This window comes from Lissotriton helveticus, chromosome 11 (genome assembly GCF_964261635.1).
Source record: "Lissotriton helveticus chromosome 11, aLisHel1.1, whole genome shotgun sequence".
Lineage (NCBI taxonomy): Eukaryota > Metazoa > Chordata > Amphibia > Caudata > Salamandridae > Lissotriton > Lissotriton helveticus.
In genome coordinates, this window is record NC_136072.1 from 24,479,017 (window position 1) to 24,493,536 (window position 14,520).

The 14,520-nt window shown below is 48.1% G+C and overlaps 1 protein-coding gene across 1 annotated transcript in view; it reads right to left on the reverse strand.

Moving 5' to 3' along the window:
- Positions 1–14,520, reverse strand: part of LPP (LIM domain containing preferred translocation partner in lipoma) — a 656,183-nt gene that overhangs the window by 481,803 nt on the left and 159,860 nt on the right. Inside the window, exon 3 of the mRNA XM_078668172.1 lies at positions 10,118–10,181. The gene's annotated coding sequence lies outside the window, so the exon portion shown is untranslated. The remainder of the gene's footprint in view (positions 1–10,117; positions 10,182–14,520) is intronic.

Here is a 14,520-nt window from a genome sequence, read left to right on the forward strand (position 1 = left end):
ACGATATCGCAGAAAAGGCCTCACCAGTGGAGTCTGCGATAGTAACAATGGCCTCGTACCTGCCGACTCCACCTCGTGCCTTATAGTCCTACTCTGCAGGCTTTCCTTAAGTTGGGGGTCACGTGGTGAACTGCGAGGTTGCTGTTCTTTTACAGCTTCTAGAAACCCTGCATCCTCGATACACAACGCTGCAGTCATCACCAGTGACTCTTCGTTCCACGAGGGAGAGTATCTGTGTAGGACACACAGTGGATCACGTGGTTCCGTGTGAGGTTACCACCGTACACGCCCCTCTTGTCCACTGTTGAATCCTGTGTCACTCCTTCCACCTCATAAATAGATATAGACCATAGAACAAGTATTTCTATTGCATTAACATTAATGCTAACCACCTTAATCTTCTGTAAAGTGATACCCAACACGTTAAAGAACCACTGACAGGAACCAATTTTATCCCATCGTGGGTTCCGTTGAGAAGACATCTATGCCCCAGATTGGCACCAAGGTCCAAGACCCAGTTGGGGGCATCTCAAGGTTGCAAATTAAGCACGGATTACAGAGTCTGAAAATACAACCTGCCATGTCAACAAGAAGGATGTAGGCGGATAAAAGGCCAAGATGCCTCAGAACTGCTCTCAGAGAAAGCCCGACCAAGGCTTGAACTCCAGGATCATAGCCCAAAAGTTCTGGACTCATAGCAATGTAGAGAAGACCCTGAGCCGAACTGTATCCAGGACAGCTCAGAACAAAGGGAGCCTCCGCGGAGGAGTCTGGTAAGACTTTTGACGCGTTGATCGTGAACCCCATTGAGGTCAAGAGGCTCGGCATCATCTGAAGGTGATGTACGGCTGACTGAGGCAAGCCCGTCTTCAACAGTCAGTCATTGAAATAGGGGAAAACTGGTATCACTGACCTCCGAAGATGGACATCCACCACCCCCATTTGTTTTGTTGCTGCCCATGCAGTGGCACTTGCGGAGCTGAAGAGAAGCAGGTTAAACTCAAACTGCTCCTGTCCTACCTTGAACAGCAGGTAACATCAGTGGGACTGCACAAGAGGTGTGAAAAACACCTCCGGCAAGCCCAAGGACACCATCCAGCCACTTGGGGCCAGAACCGATAGGATCTGGGTTAACATGAGCATTTTAAATACGTCCTTCTGCAGGAGGGCATTCTGAGTGTGAAGGACGAAAATGGGCAGATGACCCCCATCCTCCTTCGGTATGAGGAAACAGCGAGAGTAGCGACCCTCGCCTATTTCAGAGTTAGGAGCTCACTTCATGGTTTCTTTGGAGAGCAAAACATGCACCACTTGCAACAGAATGTACGTGCTCCCCTGAGATTCAGTCTAGTTTGGGGGGAGATTAAGCAAAGCAGGATAGAAGGGTAAGGTAGAGCCATGCTTAACAATTTGGAAGACCCATCTGTTAGACGTGATGGATCACCACCCAGGGAGGAAATGTTTGATTCCCTCTCCCACTGGATGGCTGTGCGCTGCCAATGGCAAGCTAAAGCAGCTTGGCGGCTGTTGCCGCAGGGGAAGGGGACTGGGAAGCCTGGTGCATTTGATGGCCGCCATGTTGTCTGCCAAATCCTCATTTCTGGCTTCGAAAGGACTGGGGTGATTGCAGCAGAGGCTGGTGAAACAGACAGTGTCTATACGCCAGCCCCTAGAACAGCCTCTGAATTTCCAGAACTGCGGTGGAAACTGTTTGGAAGTGGTTGAGAGAACCAAACTGTGCCGTGGCCCTACATTCCTTAAAGAGTTCTAAATAAGAACCGGCGTTGTTGCCCTACAAACATGAGCCATCAACATATCCATGAGGGAGGCCTGAACGTCTCCAGATAATCCTGTGGAGCTCATCCATGCATGGCGGCCGAGCATCACACTAGTGGCAGACACCCTCACCAGACCATCGGTAGCAGGAAGGCCAGCAAGAATACGTTATTTGGCTACAACTTGGCCATCCTTAATGATTTGTGAGAGTGATATCCGAAGGTCTTCATGACTGCCTTCAAGATCTCACTGCCCATTTCCGAGATGGAATGCGTGCACCTGCCCAACAAACAAACTGCGTTGACGGACCACAACACCAGGCTGGACAAATAAAACCTGTTTTCTGAGTCGCTCAATCATCTTAGACTCTCTAGCTGGGAGAGTTTTTGGGAATGAGCCGGGGTTCACCTTATTGGTTGAAACCTGAACCAAAAAACTTTGTGAGTAGGGAGTTTTGTGAGGAAATCTGGGTTGGCAGGCAATAGTCGGTGATGTCTTGCCACCTGCATATTCACAGGTGGGTAAGAACAGGGCTTTGATCAGGTGCCCAATAAGGGGTCAGTGGGAGCCTTATTGAACCAGATCAAGAGCTTCGACGTGGCTGGCAGCCTGCAATTTTTTCATAAGGACATCTCTCTCTACCTCGATGGAGAGGATTTGTAGGCTCAGGACCTCACCTGCACATATAATTACCAGTACAAATGTGGCAGTCTTCCATTTAAGGGCCAAATGATGAGCTCAACCCTGTATCCCACAGCCCTCTTACAAGTTAATTAATATTTGTTATAATCGGAGAGAATCACCCTCATTTCAACCATCATCATCGTCATCATCATCATCGTAATCATCATCATTATTTCTGGGTGGTGGCAAGCTTTGATCACAGCCTGAGCTGAAAAGGCAATGGAACCACTTCTACAAGTGAACAGGCTTGGAATCACGCTGACTGTGATCGGTTACGCTTTTGTGATTTTAAAGCAGGCCCTGGAACCAGCACTGGATCCTCTATGGTGATGTCAATACCAGCATCGACGAGGGAGGGACGGGCACAAGTCTTGGCACCAGAGTGAAGGTTTGTGCCGGCGTCAGTATGGAGAGTGCATCTGCCAGTGGAACTTGACGGACTGTCCCTGCGCATCCTCGGAGGACAGATGGAACGCCCAAGAGCCAGACGAGTGCCAAATAACATGGCATCCTAAAAAGCTTCGATCAGCTGCGGTGTCAACAACGGCCAAGAGGATTCGGGATTCACTGGGACCAACTGGAAAATCTGCTCTGCAACTGGAGAGCCACAGGTAGACCGGCTGCAACCTCGATCCCCTTGCTCCTTCTCTTTGGATCAAGAGTGGAGGGAAATGGGTCAAGTCTTGCTTTGCCGTCTTGCATTTATGCTTGAACTTTGACTATGCAGAGGACTTCGACCGTGCAGTTGACCTCTCACTGGTACGACCTTGGAATCAGGTGCCAGCCCTTGACTTGGAGCATGTTCAAGACTTACAAGAGGCCTGTGGATTCCTGTGATTCCTGTGATTGGCGCCTTGATGCCTACGGGCTTAGTTGCGCGGTATAAATTTCATTTCATTCATTCATTTCATTCAAAGTACATGTCCTAGATCGTCTCAGAGAGAATAAATGCACGCATGTAGCTTTTGTCATGCACTGAGCCGGTGCACCATAGGCACACCTCGTGTGGGTCAGTCGCGGACAGGGCCGGCGCTAGGCATGGGCAGAGTGGGCGGCTGCCCAGGGCCTCGCGGCTGTCTAACTGTGATGGGGCCCCCTACCGAGACCATCAACCTTTTGAAACTGTGCCATTGTAAGAGTGACAGGGGGGGGAGCCGCCTCCCTTGGAGTTTGCAGCCATTGTGTAGTGTGCGAGGCCAACGGCGGGGGCCCCCCCTCACCTCGCCCGGCTGCCATGGAATGAAAAAGCAATATGACACCCCATCCTTTCAGATGCTGCAGAGTGGGCAAGGCGGGTTTGTGTTTGTGGCCGTGATCATCCTAATCACTGCATCTCCATAACAGCAGTTAGGCAGCTACTTGAACTGTGAGGTGTGAAGTGAGGCCTTCCCCTGCATGAATGAAAGGCAGAGCATCCTGCAGGGCTCACAACACAAAAACACAGAGTGATCTCACATCACAAAAGGCGCTGCTCCTTCCATGGAAAGGAGAAGACAGAAAATGGATAAAACACTTATTATTCTTTTCTCTTATTTGCAACTGGGTTTTTTTCTCAAACAAGCATGTTCATACAAAACAAACATAAAAGGAGTTAAACATAAATAATAAACTCCAGTTATAAGCGCTTGGTGTTTTTTATTTTCATGTAATTGACATGAATTGAAGGAAGAATGAGCAGTTTGGTCTTTAAAGGTTTAGTGGAGATGCTAACATTCAGTTAGGGGGAGGGATGGGGGGTGATCTCACACTCATCCTTATCACCCCAAGGGGAGTGCAATGAACCCTCCAAGATACACCCAAGTAATATAACCCCTGAAGCCACTCACCATTCATTGCTTTACGCATCTGAAAAGTAACACAAGAGCAGTTGTGTAACACAAAATGATGGGGTCCCCGTTCTGCAGAATGTGATAATGGGCCCCAGAGTCTCCCACATCTCACAGATATTCATTGGCCCTAAGCTGAATGGGAGCCCCCTGGTGAGATGGGGCCCTCAGAATTGTTGTGGGCCCATCTGTGCTGCAGGGGCCTCTATTGCGTCCTGGCACAAGAGGTGAAGCAAGGTAAGAGGCCGGAGAGAAGAGTGGTGAATAGCAAGGCATGTAGGGGAGAGGTGGAAGCTTGAGAGGCAGAAACAGCGAATGGAGGGTAGAGGTGAGAGAGAGATAAAACATGATGGGGGAGATTTTCAAACCTTTTGCGCTGGTTTTGCATCACAAGAGTGACGCTAACCAGCGCAATTTTTTTTGCTGCTATTTTCTTTTCAGCGAAAACTTGTTTTGCGCTGGAAAGCACCCTTCAAGTAGTGCAAAGCAGCGCAAAGCACTGCTTTGCGTTACTTTGCGCCGAGGGAGTGGTACATGGGCGTTCCCATGTAACCACACATACCCTTTGACGCAAAACCATATTTACAAAGATTTTTGAAGATGGTTTTGCGACAAAAGTTAACGCCCCTTCAAAGGAGGCGCTAACAAGAGAAATGCTTATATTTCTCGATGCTTTTATGACTTTGCATGCACGCTACACTGCGCAGCACGTATGCAAAGTGGCAAAAGCTTTGTATCGTATCCAGCATAGTATTTTGCACAAGAAGGGTACCCTTCTGTGCAAAACCTATGCTACACTCATGCACACACCCTAGCGCTTCAGCGCTAAGGTGTGTGCATGGCGCACAGTACTAAAACCAGTGACGGTGCAAATTAAATGCATCTGAGAGAGAGTGTAGTTATGGAGACTTGAGGGGCACTGTTAATGGGTGGTAGTGATGGAATCCGTGGCAGAGCAAGTCATTGGGGGCACCAACATTGTCGCACAGGGCTCCACCAGCGCTAAAGCTGGCCACTTCTACTTCCTACAGTTCCACCACCAAATCAAAAACGTTGATTTGACGACCCCTTGAATCTGTAGCATACCTTCACGTCCATGTATGATTTAACAGTGGTCTAGGTTGTTCTAAGTCTTTTTTCGTTTATGTACAATCTTTATTTGTTTGCTATGGTGTCTTGTAATTTTGTACTATATGTGTTGTGTTTTTGCACTTAACATAATTCTGGCGAGTAAAGAGCACACACTCAAAAAAGATTGTCCTATGTCTCTTAGCATGGGAGTGTGGGATTCTGGTGAGAGGACTTACGTTAAAACAAATTACAAAGTATTAATGTCATCTTAAGGTAGCACAATAATGGCACAGAAAGATAAGGGACCCTTTTGAAATGTGCAATTATATCCATGGTGTGAGAGGTTTTTTCTTGTGTAATTTTATATTTTGAATGATCCCGCCCCTCATTACCTCAACAGGATCTCTCCCCTTTATGAGGCAGAAACAATCAGTTAACGAGGAGTAAATAATATACATCTTTGTGAGACCTGCTCCTATCTTTTCCATATAATGAGGCAAATGTAATCCATTTAACAGTTTTAAAACATATGGACTTATTTCATTTGTATATTTAGTTTTTTGTCCAGGTTACTGATATCCACGTTAGGTCTCTTCAGTGATGCCAAATAAGATAAACAGTCCCGCGATGTCACTTTCTGAGATGTCACTTCTTGTGATGTTACCAAGGGCGGGACCTCCACTAGGGCGGAGGAGCGTCGCCCCACTACTTTCTCGCAAAAGCAGAAACACAAAATGCTAAAATGACCGTTTTATGTTTCTACTTCTAGCACTGCGAGAAAGCATAAGTGTTTGGTTGGGGGCCGCGGGTCTGCTTTAGGGCAGGAGAGGAGTGCCTTGCCAACTGCTAAGGGCACTGACTGTTCGACCTAACCAGTCATGCACACTCTGGCCTTTCTCTATGTAGGCTGCAATTCCATTGCAACATTGGGATTGGCTTAGGGGAGGGGAGGGAGGCTGCCTGCTTCCTGTTCCCCACCTCCCGAACTCCCGCGAGACCCTCCACACGCGAGTCATGCCGACTGCGACTGGAAGTTACATGCAAATTAGAGGGGCCTCACATCTTCCCTTTCGCCCGGGGCCCCAGGAGTTCTAGGACCGGCCCTGGTCGCGGACATCTGTTGTTGACCGTCTCGGCATGGTTTGAAGCCCGCAGCTTTAGAGGAAAACATCGTTCCCTAGCACACTGCTTTTTGTTTTAGAAGATGCTCGAAGACCGACCAACCTGGGAGCAGACCTCCGGATCCGCATTGTGAGGCACAGAAAGGAAGCGACGCAAGTGTACATGGGTGATGCTTATATGTGGCTCTGTACATTGCTCTGCACAGCACCGCATAGCGATGCACAGGAGCACTGCTACAAACGTTTCCGGATCCAGTCTGGTGCGTGGAGAAGATCTTAAAGGTGAGGAACCTGCAGTTAGAAGCATCCATTAGGATAACCCATTCCATCACTTTGGTACCCAATCTTATTCCCTCCTCAGCTGGGAGGTGGAACGCTTTGAGGCAGAATAACTGCTAGGATTTAGATATTTAAACACAATTCGACATTTAACATTACTGAAGCTCATTGAAGAACCACAAAACAGGCAAAGGGGTCACCCAACCACGACACACACAAACCAGAATACCTACTCACAACTCCGGTCCGCGGTCATTGCAGTTTTTAATTTGTATGAACTACGTGAACCATGTGTGGAATGTGCCCCCTTAAACACCAACGTCTAGTTCCTTCATACTCCATACACTGATCACGGTTACCACAAAACAAGGCATTACAACCTGCCAGACAGAAGTTTCCTTCAGGTGGTAGGTATCACCCAAGAGTTTGTTATTAAAAACAAAATTAATTGCTCTTTCCCCGTAGTATACACGCGCACTAAAGGGGCCCTTGAGTCAGCTGCTCCTGATAACACATCGCTGGAGTTAAACCGCTGTACACGGCGCAGTGTTGCATTGTGGGTCTGTTATGTTAATGAGGCGACGCCGGGAATCTCAGACAGAACAGAGAAGGCGCTGCTCTTACCTGAGAATTGGAATCAAACTGCCTCATTGATATGTAAAAAATATATATATTACACGTTCCCATTAAAGACAACGGTTTGACTTTACACTCAGCGTCCCACGATTTTAAATCAAATATTTTTATTCAGACAGTTCCAGCCATGAAAGAACACACGATACAAGGGCACATTATAACAGTAAAGATTAAAATGTAAAAACAAGTATTTTGTTACAATATTAAAAAGTCTGCAAAATTAAATTTGCGACAAATCTTTTTCGCTTAATAGCAGCCTGGATAAATGATACCATTGAACGCATGAGGGGTTGCATACTCTGACGTACACTGTACATATCACACACGTCACAGTATTATTTGATACATAACTCGACGAACCGAGGCAACGGCTCCTTCCTCGAGCCGGGCTGTTTCTCCCCACACACTTCACACACCATCCATACACAGAATGCCCGCCCTGAGAATGTTTTACTACACCCTATTTTTAGTGCGGCATTACGAATGGACTAAAACGAAATTTGTGTGTGTGAGTGTTTGAACGGATGTGTGAACTAGTTTTCTAAGTGTATGACTGGGTCACTTTGTATATATGGTGTACATAAAGCAGGTTTTTTGAGTATGATTGTGAATTTTGATTCTTTAATGGGGCTCCAAGATAAGTAAACAAAGATAAAATTTAGTTTATTCTAGCTTTTGAGAAATTAGAGAAAATTGTAAAATGAAATAAAAGATTTGATAAATGTAAATAATGTTCATTTTTAATTAAATTCTAACCATAAGATTGGTTTGAAAGGGCAATTGTTTTATTCATTGTCTCTTCTACGAATGGTTAAGTATCAGTGCAGTACTGGCAACTTGTTTTGTTCTTTCAGCTCTTCCTTGAAAGCACTGGGGCTGAATGAATGCCAATCACTCTCTTGGAGACAGTGGGAATGAATGAATGCCAGCCCATCTAGGAGACAGTAAGAATGAATGAATGCCAGTCCTTCTCTTGGAGGTATTAAGGCTGAGTGAGTGTCCAGTCCCACATGCACGCAATGAGAATGAATGAATACCAGCTCATCCTGTACAGCAGGCGAGACTGAAGGAACTTGAGCCCCTCTCTAAGACATCACCAGAATAAATGAACTTCAGCCCTCTTGTGAAGGAAGCAGTACTACTGTCAGCCTCCCTCATGCAGGCAGTGAGGTTGCATAAATGTCAGCCCCTCCCATGAAGAGAGCAGGACTAAATAAATGTCAGCCCTTGTGATGGAGGGAATGAGACTGAGTGGAAGCCAGCCCTACTCACAAGGACAGTGCAGACCCAATGGAAACCAGATCCTTGTGAAAGGTCGAGAACAGCAAATGCAAGATGATGGACGGAGCGCTGAAACTATTTAACCACTCACCCCCAGTCACAGATCTGGGTTTAAGCCATCATTCTTTAGCTCACTCAGCCACCCCAGTTTAGACATGGCCATATGCAAATCAGTCTTGACCCTGTGCCTCATGGGAACAGTCCAGCCCGAACTGCCAAGCCAGGTCCACCCTGGACCGGAAACAAGCATCCTGGCACCGGTTTCTGGGTATTACCCCTCATCAGCCAGGCTAGATTGAATCCACTGGCAAAGTGAGCAAGGGACCCATGTCTGGGCATACCCTGCCAATCTAGGATGAACAAAGAAAATGGAAGGAGATTATGGACGCAGCGCGGAAACTTTTCAACTACTCACCCCCAGTCAAGAATCCTGGGTTGAATCCATCGTTCTGTTGCGCAGTAGGCTACTCCAGTTTGTCAGCAGGACAGAGAGACTGTGCATCACAAACTATTTTATAAGGAAAACAGGGTGCTGGGGACTAGCTGAAGGCAGTGTTTGCTCACCAAGCATCTGGCCGCTCCATACCTTGCAAATGTTGATACAAGGCAGCCATTTTGTGGGAGAGCCATTGGCTGCCACTCGGACCAATGTCGTAACTTGTTGGAAAGTTACTGCCAGGTCAGGGCAAGATTGTGCAGTCAAATCCTTCAAGGATACTTGGCCCGCTGTGCCAAGCCACAACCGCTAATAACAAACAGTGACATGGCCGATAGGTCACGCCTTTCAATGGTGTAAACCGAGCTTGTGGCTTTACCAGTGCTTTTTGCTGATGCCATTCAGCACTGGAAAAAAAGTTTTTTGCAAATGCGGAACATCAGCAAAAAAAAAAAAAAAGAACCAGCAGCATCTTGACTTATGGACACAAGCATCACCGCACGTGAGCAGTTCCACAGAGTGCTGAAAGGAAAAGGGGGAAAAGTAGTTCCATGAATGTGAGCAGGGGTAGGATACAAGTCAGCCAATCAAAGGAGGGTAAAGAAGCTGTGCTCCTGGAGAAGGACAAACCCAAGAAAGGGAAAGCAATGACTAAGAAGCAAGCAAAACACTGAAAAGAAATCCAACCAGTGATGAGCAATGGGTGACCTAAAGCTCATGCCAGTACTGGTAGGAACACAATCCGTCTTGACAAGATCTCCTGTAAGCAGCGGGCCACCGCTGCACCCACTCTATACATGGACTTACACCGGAAGCGGAAGTGAGCCCGGGGGTCTGTGCAGCCGCTGCTCTCGCTGCAGAAGAGAGGCTAGATCTGTGAGTTAAAACGTGACTAGAAGAAAGATGCATTTCTTTCAGAGCTCCAAGGCCTGCAACTATTGAGAGGTATAAAAGCTTTATAGATAAAGTTCACAAGTTGTACAACCAGGCATAAATGTGGTCTCTACCTTTCTAAGAGTCCAACGCTGCTCAGGTCCACTGGAAGGGGATATTCAGCAGGGTCCTCGGATTCTAGAGAAAAATAATAAGCACAGCTGTAAATTCAGCCATTTGAAAAGATGATTCAAGCAGAGATGATAAAAGTGCCAAGGCGAGAACAGCAACAGTCCAAATATTTCACTTTCTCGTAGGCCATGCCTTCACAACCAATTCTGATTAACATTCACTGACTGCACCCAACTTCAACCAAATCACTTTATTAAACAAGCATTTGCAATGCAATAGGTCTCGCATTAGAAAAGTGTGAGCACTTACCGGGGGCAGGGAGAGGAAGCCCTACACCGAAACCGCCACGAGTCACCAGCTGCAGGGATCAGTGCTGCCGCTCCGGGACCACAACTCCCGGCTGCCACAGCGGCGGCGCAGCTTCTGTGACGCACCGCAGCGCCAGGAGGCGCCATAAACAGCGCTCTGCCCGGCAGAGCGGGGGGACAGCAAAGCACTTACCGGGGGCAGGGAGAGGAAGCCCTACACCGAAGCCGCCACGAGTCACCAGCTGCAGGGATCAGTGCTGCCGCTCCGGGACCACAACTCCCGGCTGCCACAGCGGCGGCGCAGCTTCTGTGACGCACCGCAGCGCCAGGAGGCGCCATAAACAGCGCTCTGCCCGGCAGAGCGGGGGGACAGCAAAGCACTTACCGGGGGCAGGGAGAGGAAGCCCTACACCGAAGCCGCCACGAGTCACCAGCTGCAGGGATCAGCGCTGCCACTCCGGGACCACAACTCCCGGCTGCCACAGCGGCGGCGCAGCTTCTGTGACGCACCGCAGCGCCAGGAGGTGCCATAAACAGCGCTCTGCCCCGCTCCGCGGGACGCCGAGCTAAGCCCGGGCAAAGGGCGGGCCCTCTGTGGCCCTCAGAGGCCAGAGGAGGACGGGACGGGCCACCCCACTTGGTTCTATTAGAGGAGGAGGTACAGATACTTTTTACCTTCTTATAATTCCTGCATTTGTACTGTCTGTTGTCGCTCTTGTAGTCCTGATTTCCATTAATCATGTCCATCTGGGAGGAGCTGAATGCCCTGTGTGGCACGAAGTATGTCCCGGACGCATCGACCCCCCCTAAAATGGGTAGAGACGCTGACCAACTAAACTGCACTCTTCAGGATGTAACTTTATCCCCCAATAAAACCCATGCTCAAGTCAACACACTGTCCCGGGGATTAACCAGTAAAAGGAAGCATGATGAGGATAAAGATAATGTCAATGATAATCTACCTAATGTTGACAAAATGTGCACTAGCCCCTCATTATGCCCCTCCAACTCAACTATATTAACACCGGATAAGAACAGAACACATGACTCGCTATCGCCCCTTCAATCGATCTTACTGGCTCAGATCGAGCAACTGTTAATCTCGGCATTATCACCTCTGATCACAAAAATCAATGATCTAGGGGACAGGTTGACCAGTATTGAAAAAACAATAAAAAAAGAACTATTCATCAACTGAAAAAACTGCTACATCTACTTGCCCTACTCCCTCCATCAACTATGAAAAGCCTAAGCCCACTGCATGCAGGAAAATTCAAACTCTTGAACCCCCCTTCACTACACTCATTCCAAGTGGCCGGAATGCTACTCTTAACCCCGTACTCGTACCTCATAGAGCTCCCAGGACCACTCCAGAAAGAAGGCATCGCATTAATCTACCTCCCGAAGCCGCCCCATACGTGACTGTTCTCTCTGGGGTCCCTGCATTGAGTCAGGGCAAACTTGAAACACACCAGGACTTGCTAAACAAAGCCATTTTCTGGCTAAAACACAACAGACCGTTGCCACCTGCACTAGATGGTGGAATCCTGAGCGTCAGGAGGGTGGGGTGGCTAGGTACGTTGCCCAAAGACATTTCGGGGGACTTGATTTTAATTAAATTTAAGAATAGGAACATTGTCCCCTACCTACGTTCTTCCCAGCCTAAAGAAGGAGATGGCCCCATTTGCATTTGGGACTTGCATGATTTGTATCCCGGCCCCCGATACAATCCGTTACCAAGACAAATGTCATTGAATCATAATTCTTGGTGAAAGGGGATTCCGTGTACCCTGTGCTATTAATTCTGTACTTTTTAACTAGTCTTGACTATGCACGTACTTTGATTAGTTAAATTGTTTTTCGTTTGTTTTAATAGTTGGTTTCTTTTTACCTTGTAATGATATGATGAGTCATCTATGTATGTATGTATTTTTTCTTGTTGCTTTTATGGTGTTAAACTAAAAACCGAATAAAGCTTATTTGACTTTGGTATTGTAAATGACTAACTTTTTTAATATGTGTTGGCTTTGAAAATATATAAATGAATAGCATTGTTATTCACAAAGCCAATAGCTTGGTGGTGTCCCAGGAGTGAGGTGAGGTGGGGTGGTGTCCCAGGAGTGAGGTGGGGTGGTGTCCCAGGAGTGAGGTGGGGTGGTGTCCCAGGAGTGAGGTGGGGTGGTGTCCCAGGAGTGAGGTGGGGTGGTGTCCCAGGAGTGAGGTGGTGGTGCCGTCGAGTGAAGTATCCTCTTAATAGACCTGTAAACAAAACCCTAGTTATGTATATAACATTGATTAACAAAGCATGGGATGTGTTATGAAGAGAGCCAAGTAGGCACAGATCAATACTGCAATGATTTTCTTAGCCAAGAATGGAAGTATGTCTGCGAGATGAAGAGAGGGTGGTAAATTAGATGAGGAAGATGAATGAATAGGAGACAGGAACAGTAAGCGAGGGAGAGAGGAAAGAGGAGGAGGGGGCCGAGATCCAAGATCAGCGAGGGAGGAGGTTGGAGATAGGCCAAAATTCATAGGAGCAAAAGCAGCGAGCAATAGAAGTGAGCCTGTATGGAAGAGAAGAGCCAGGGCAAACAATATGAAACAACAAGGTTGAAAGCGAGAGAGAGGGGAAGAAACAAAAAGGTAAGGAGAGAGAGAGCTGGATGAAGAACAGACCATGAAAACAAGTAAATAAAGGCTCACGAGAGCGAGGCCAGCAAGTTCGGGAGTGCATTCCTTTGAAGTCTGATGGGGGGGGGGGAAGAGCAGCTTTCTTAGCAGTCTGATGCTGAGGCACAGACAAATGGTGGTGTGCGATGTGCATGGGGTGGGGGAGCGGCAGCCTTTGAAGTCTGATGCCGAGGCACAGACAAATGGTGGCGAGTGATGTGGCTGGTGATGGTGTGCACGCGCATAGATCACATGAACTGTATGCGATCCGCAGCCGTTTTGGTAGACTGTTCTTTTCCGCTTACTATAATCTCGCCGGAGCAATACGCAATCGCATTGGCTCAGGCGAGACCTAAAATAAAATATCACACTAACTATGGATGTGACATTTGGAGGAAAGCAGTCTAAGGAGTGGTTGTAAGACAGCAGTTCCACCACACTCTGTGGGCTTCAGAGCAACAAACTACAAAGAACAGCGTCGACTTGTGGCGAGAGCTCAAAGTTACCACTGTAAAGCCGCAGCAACCATGCATGCCCCCTTCCCCCCTAAAGGAACTGGCTGCAGGCTGCCCCGTTAATACATGTGTGTCACACTCACTCCCACGGTGCAACAGTTGTGTAGAGGGGGTGCCAGATCGGAGCTGGGACACAGAATTCAAGTGGAATTGGTCTCTGCCTGTACACAGTTTTTTCTTCATTTTCTTCATACGGCTGTTATTTCCAGGTATTCGCGTGGTGTTGGTCATGCCTGCATTAACTGGGAAGCGGTGAGACTCTTCTGGCGCTCCTGTTCATGACATCTGCAGGACAGCTACTTGGGTATCACTGTTTGGGGGCGCTCAGCTTGGGTTGGCACTTGTGACAGAAGATGCGTAACCGAAGCTTGGGTGGTCAAAGCATGTTTGCCCTCCACTTCTTTGCTCGTGAAGCTGCTGCCAGAGTTTGGTGTTATGAAAAACCTGGACATCGAGTATGATCGAGAGAGCTTTATGCGATCCCAGTCTCGCAGCCATTGAACTGGATGTGTTTACAGGTCGTCTTGTCTGTGAGGGAGAGAATGAGTTGCGAGTTGCTGGCATAGGAGGACATGGATGTTGTGAGAGCGGATGGTGCTGGGTGGAGGGATCATGTACGTGTTGAAGAGGGTCCGGCTCAGGGAGGATCCCTGCTGAACTCCGCATATGAGGTCTCAGGTGTCCGAGGTGTACGGTGCCGGGCTGACTGAGTGCTTCCAGTCGGGAAGGAGCAGACCCATGGAGTGGGTATCCCTGGATTCTGATGTCATGTAGGAGTTTGACGGGCGGGAGACTGTCAAATGTCATGGAGAGGTCCAGTGGGATGAAGGCCGCTGCGTCTCCTCCGTTGAGTCATGCGGATGTCATCAGTGGCGGCGAGGAGGGCAGCTTCGGTGCAGTGGTTGGGTCTGA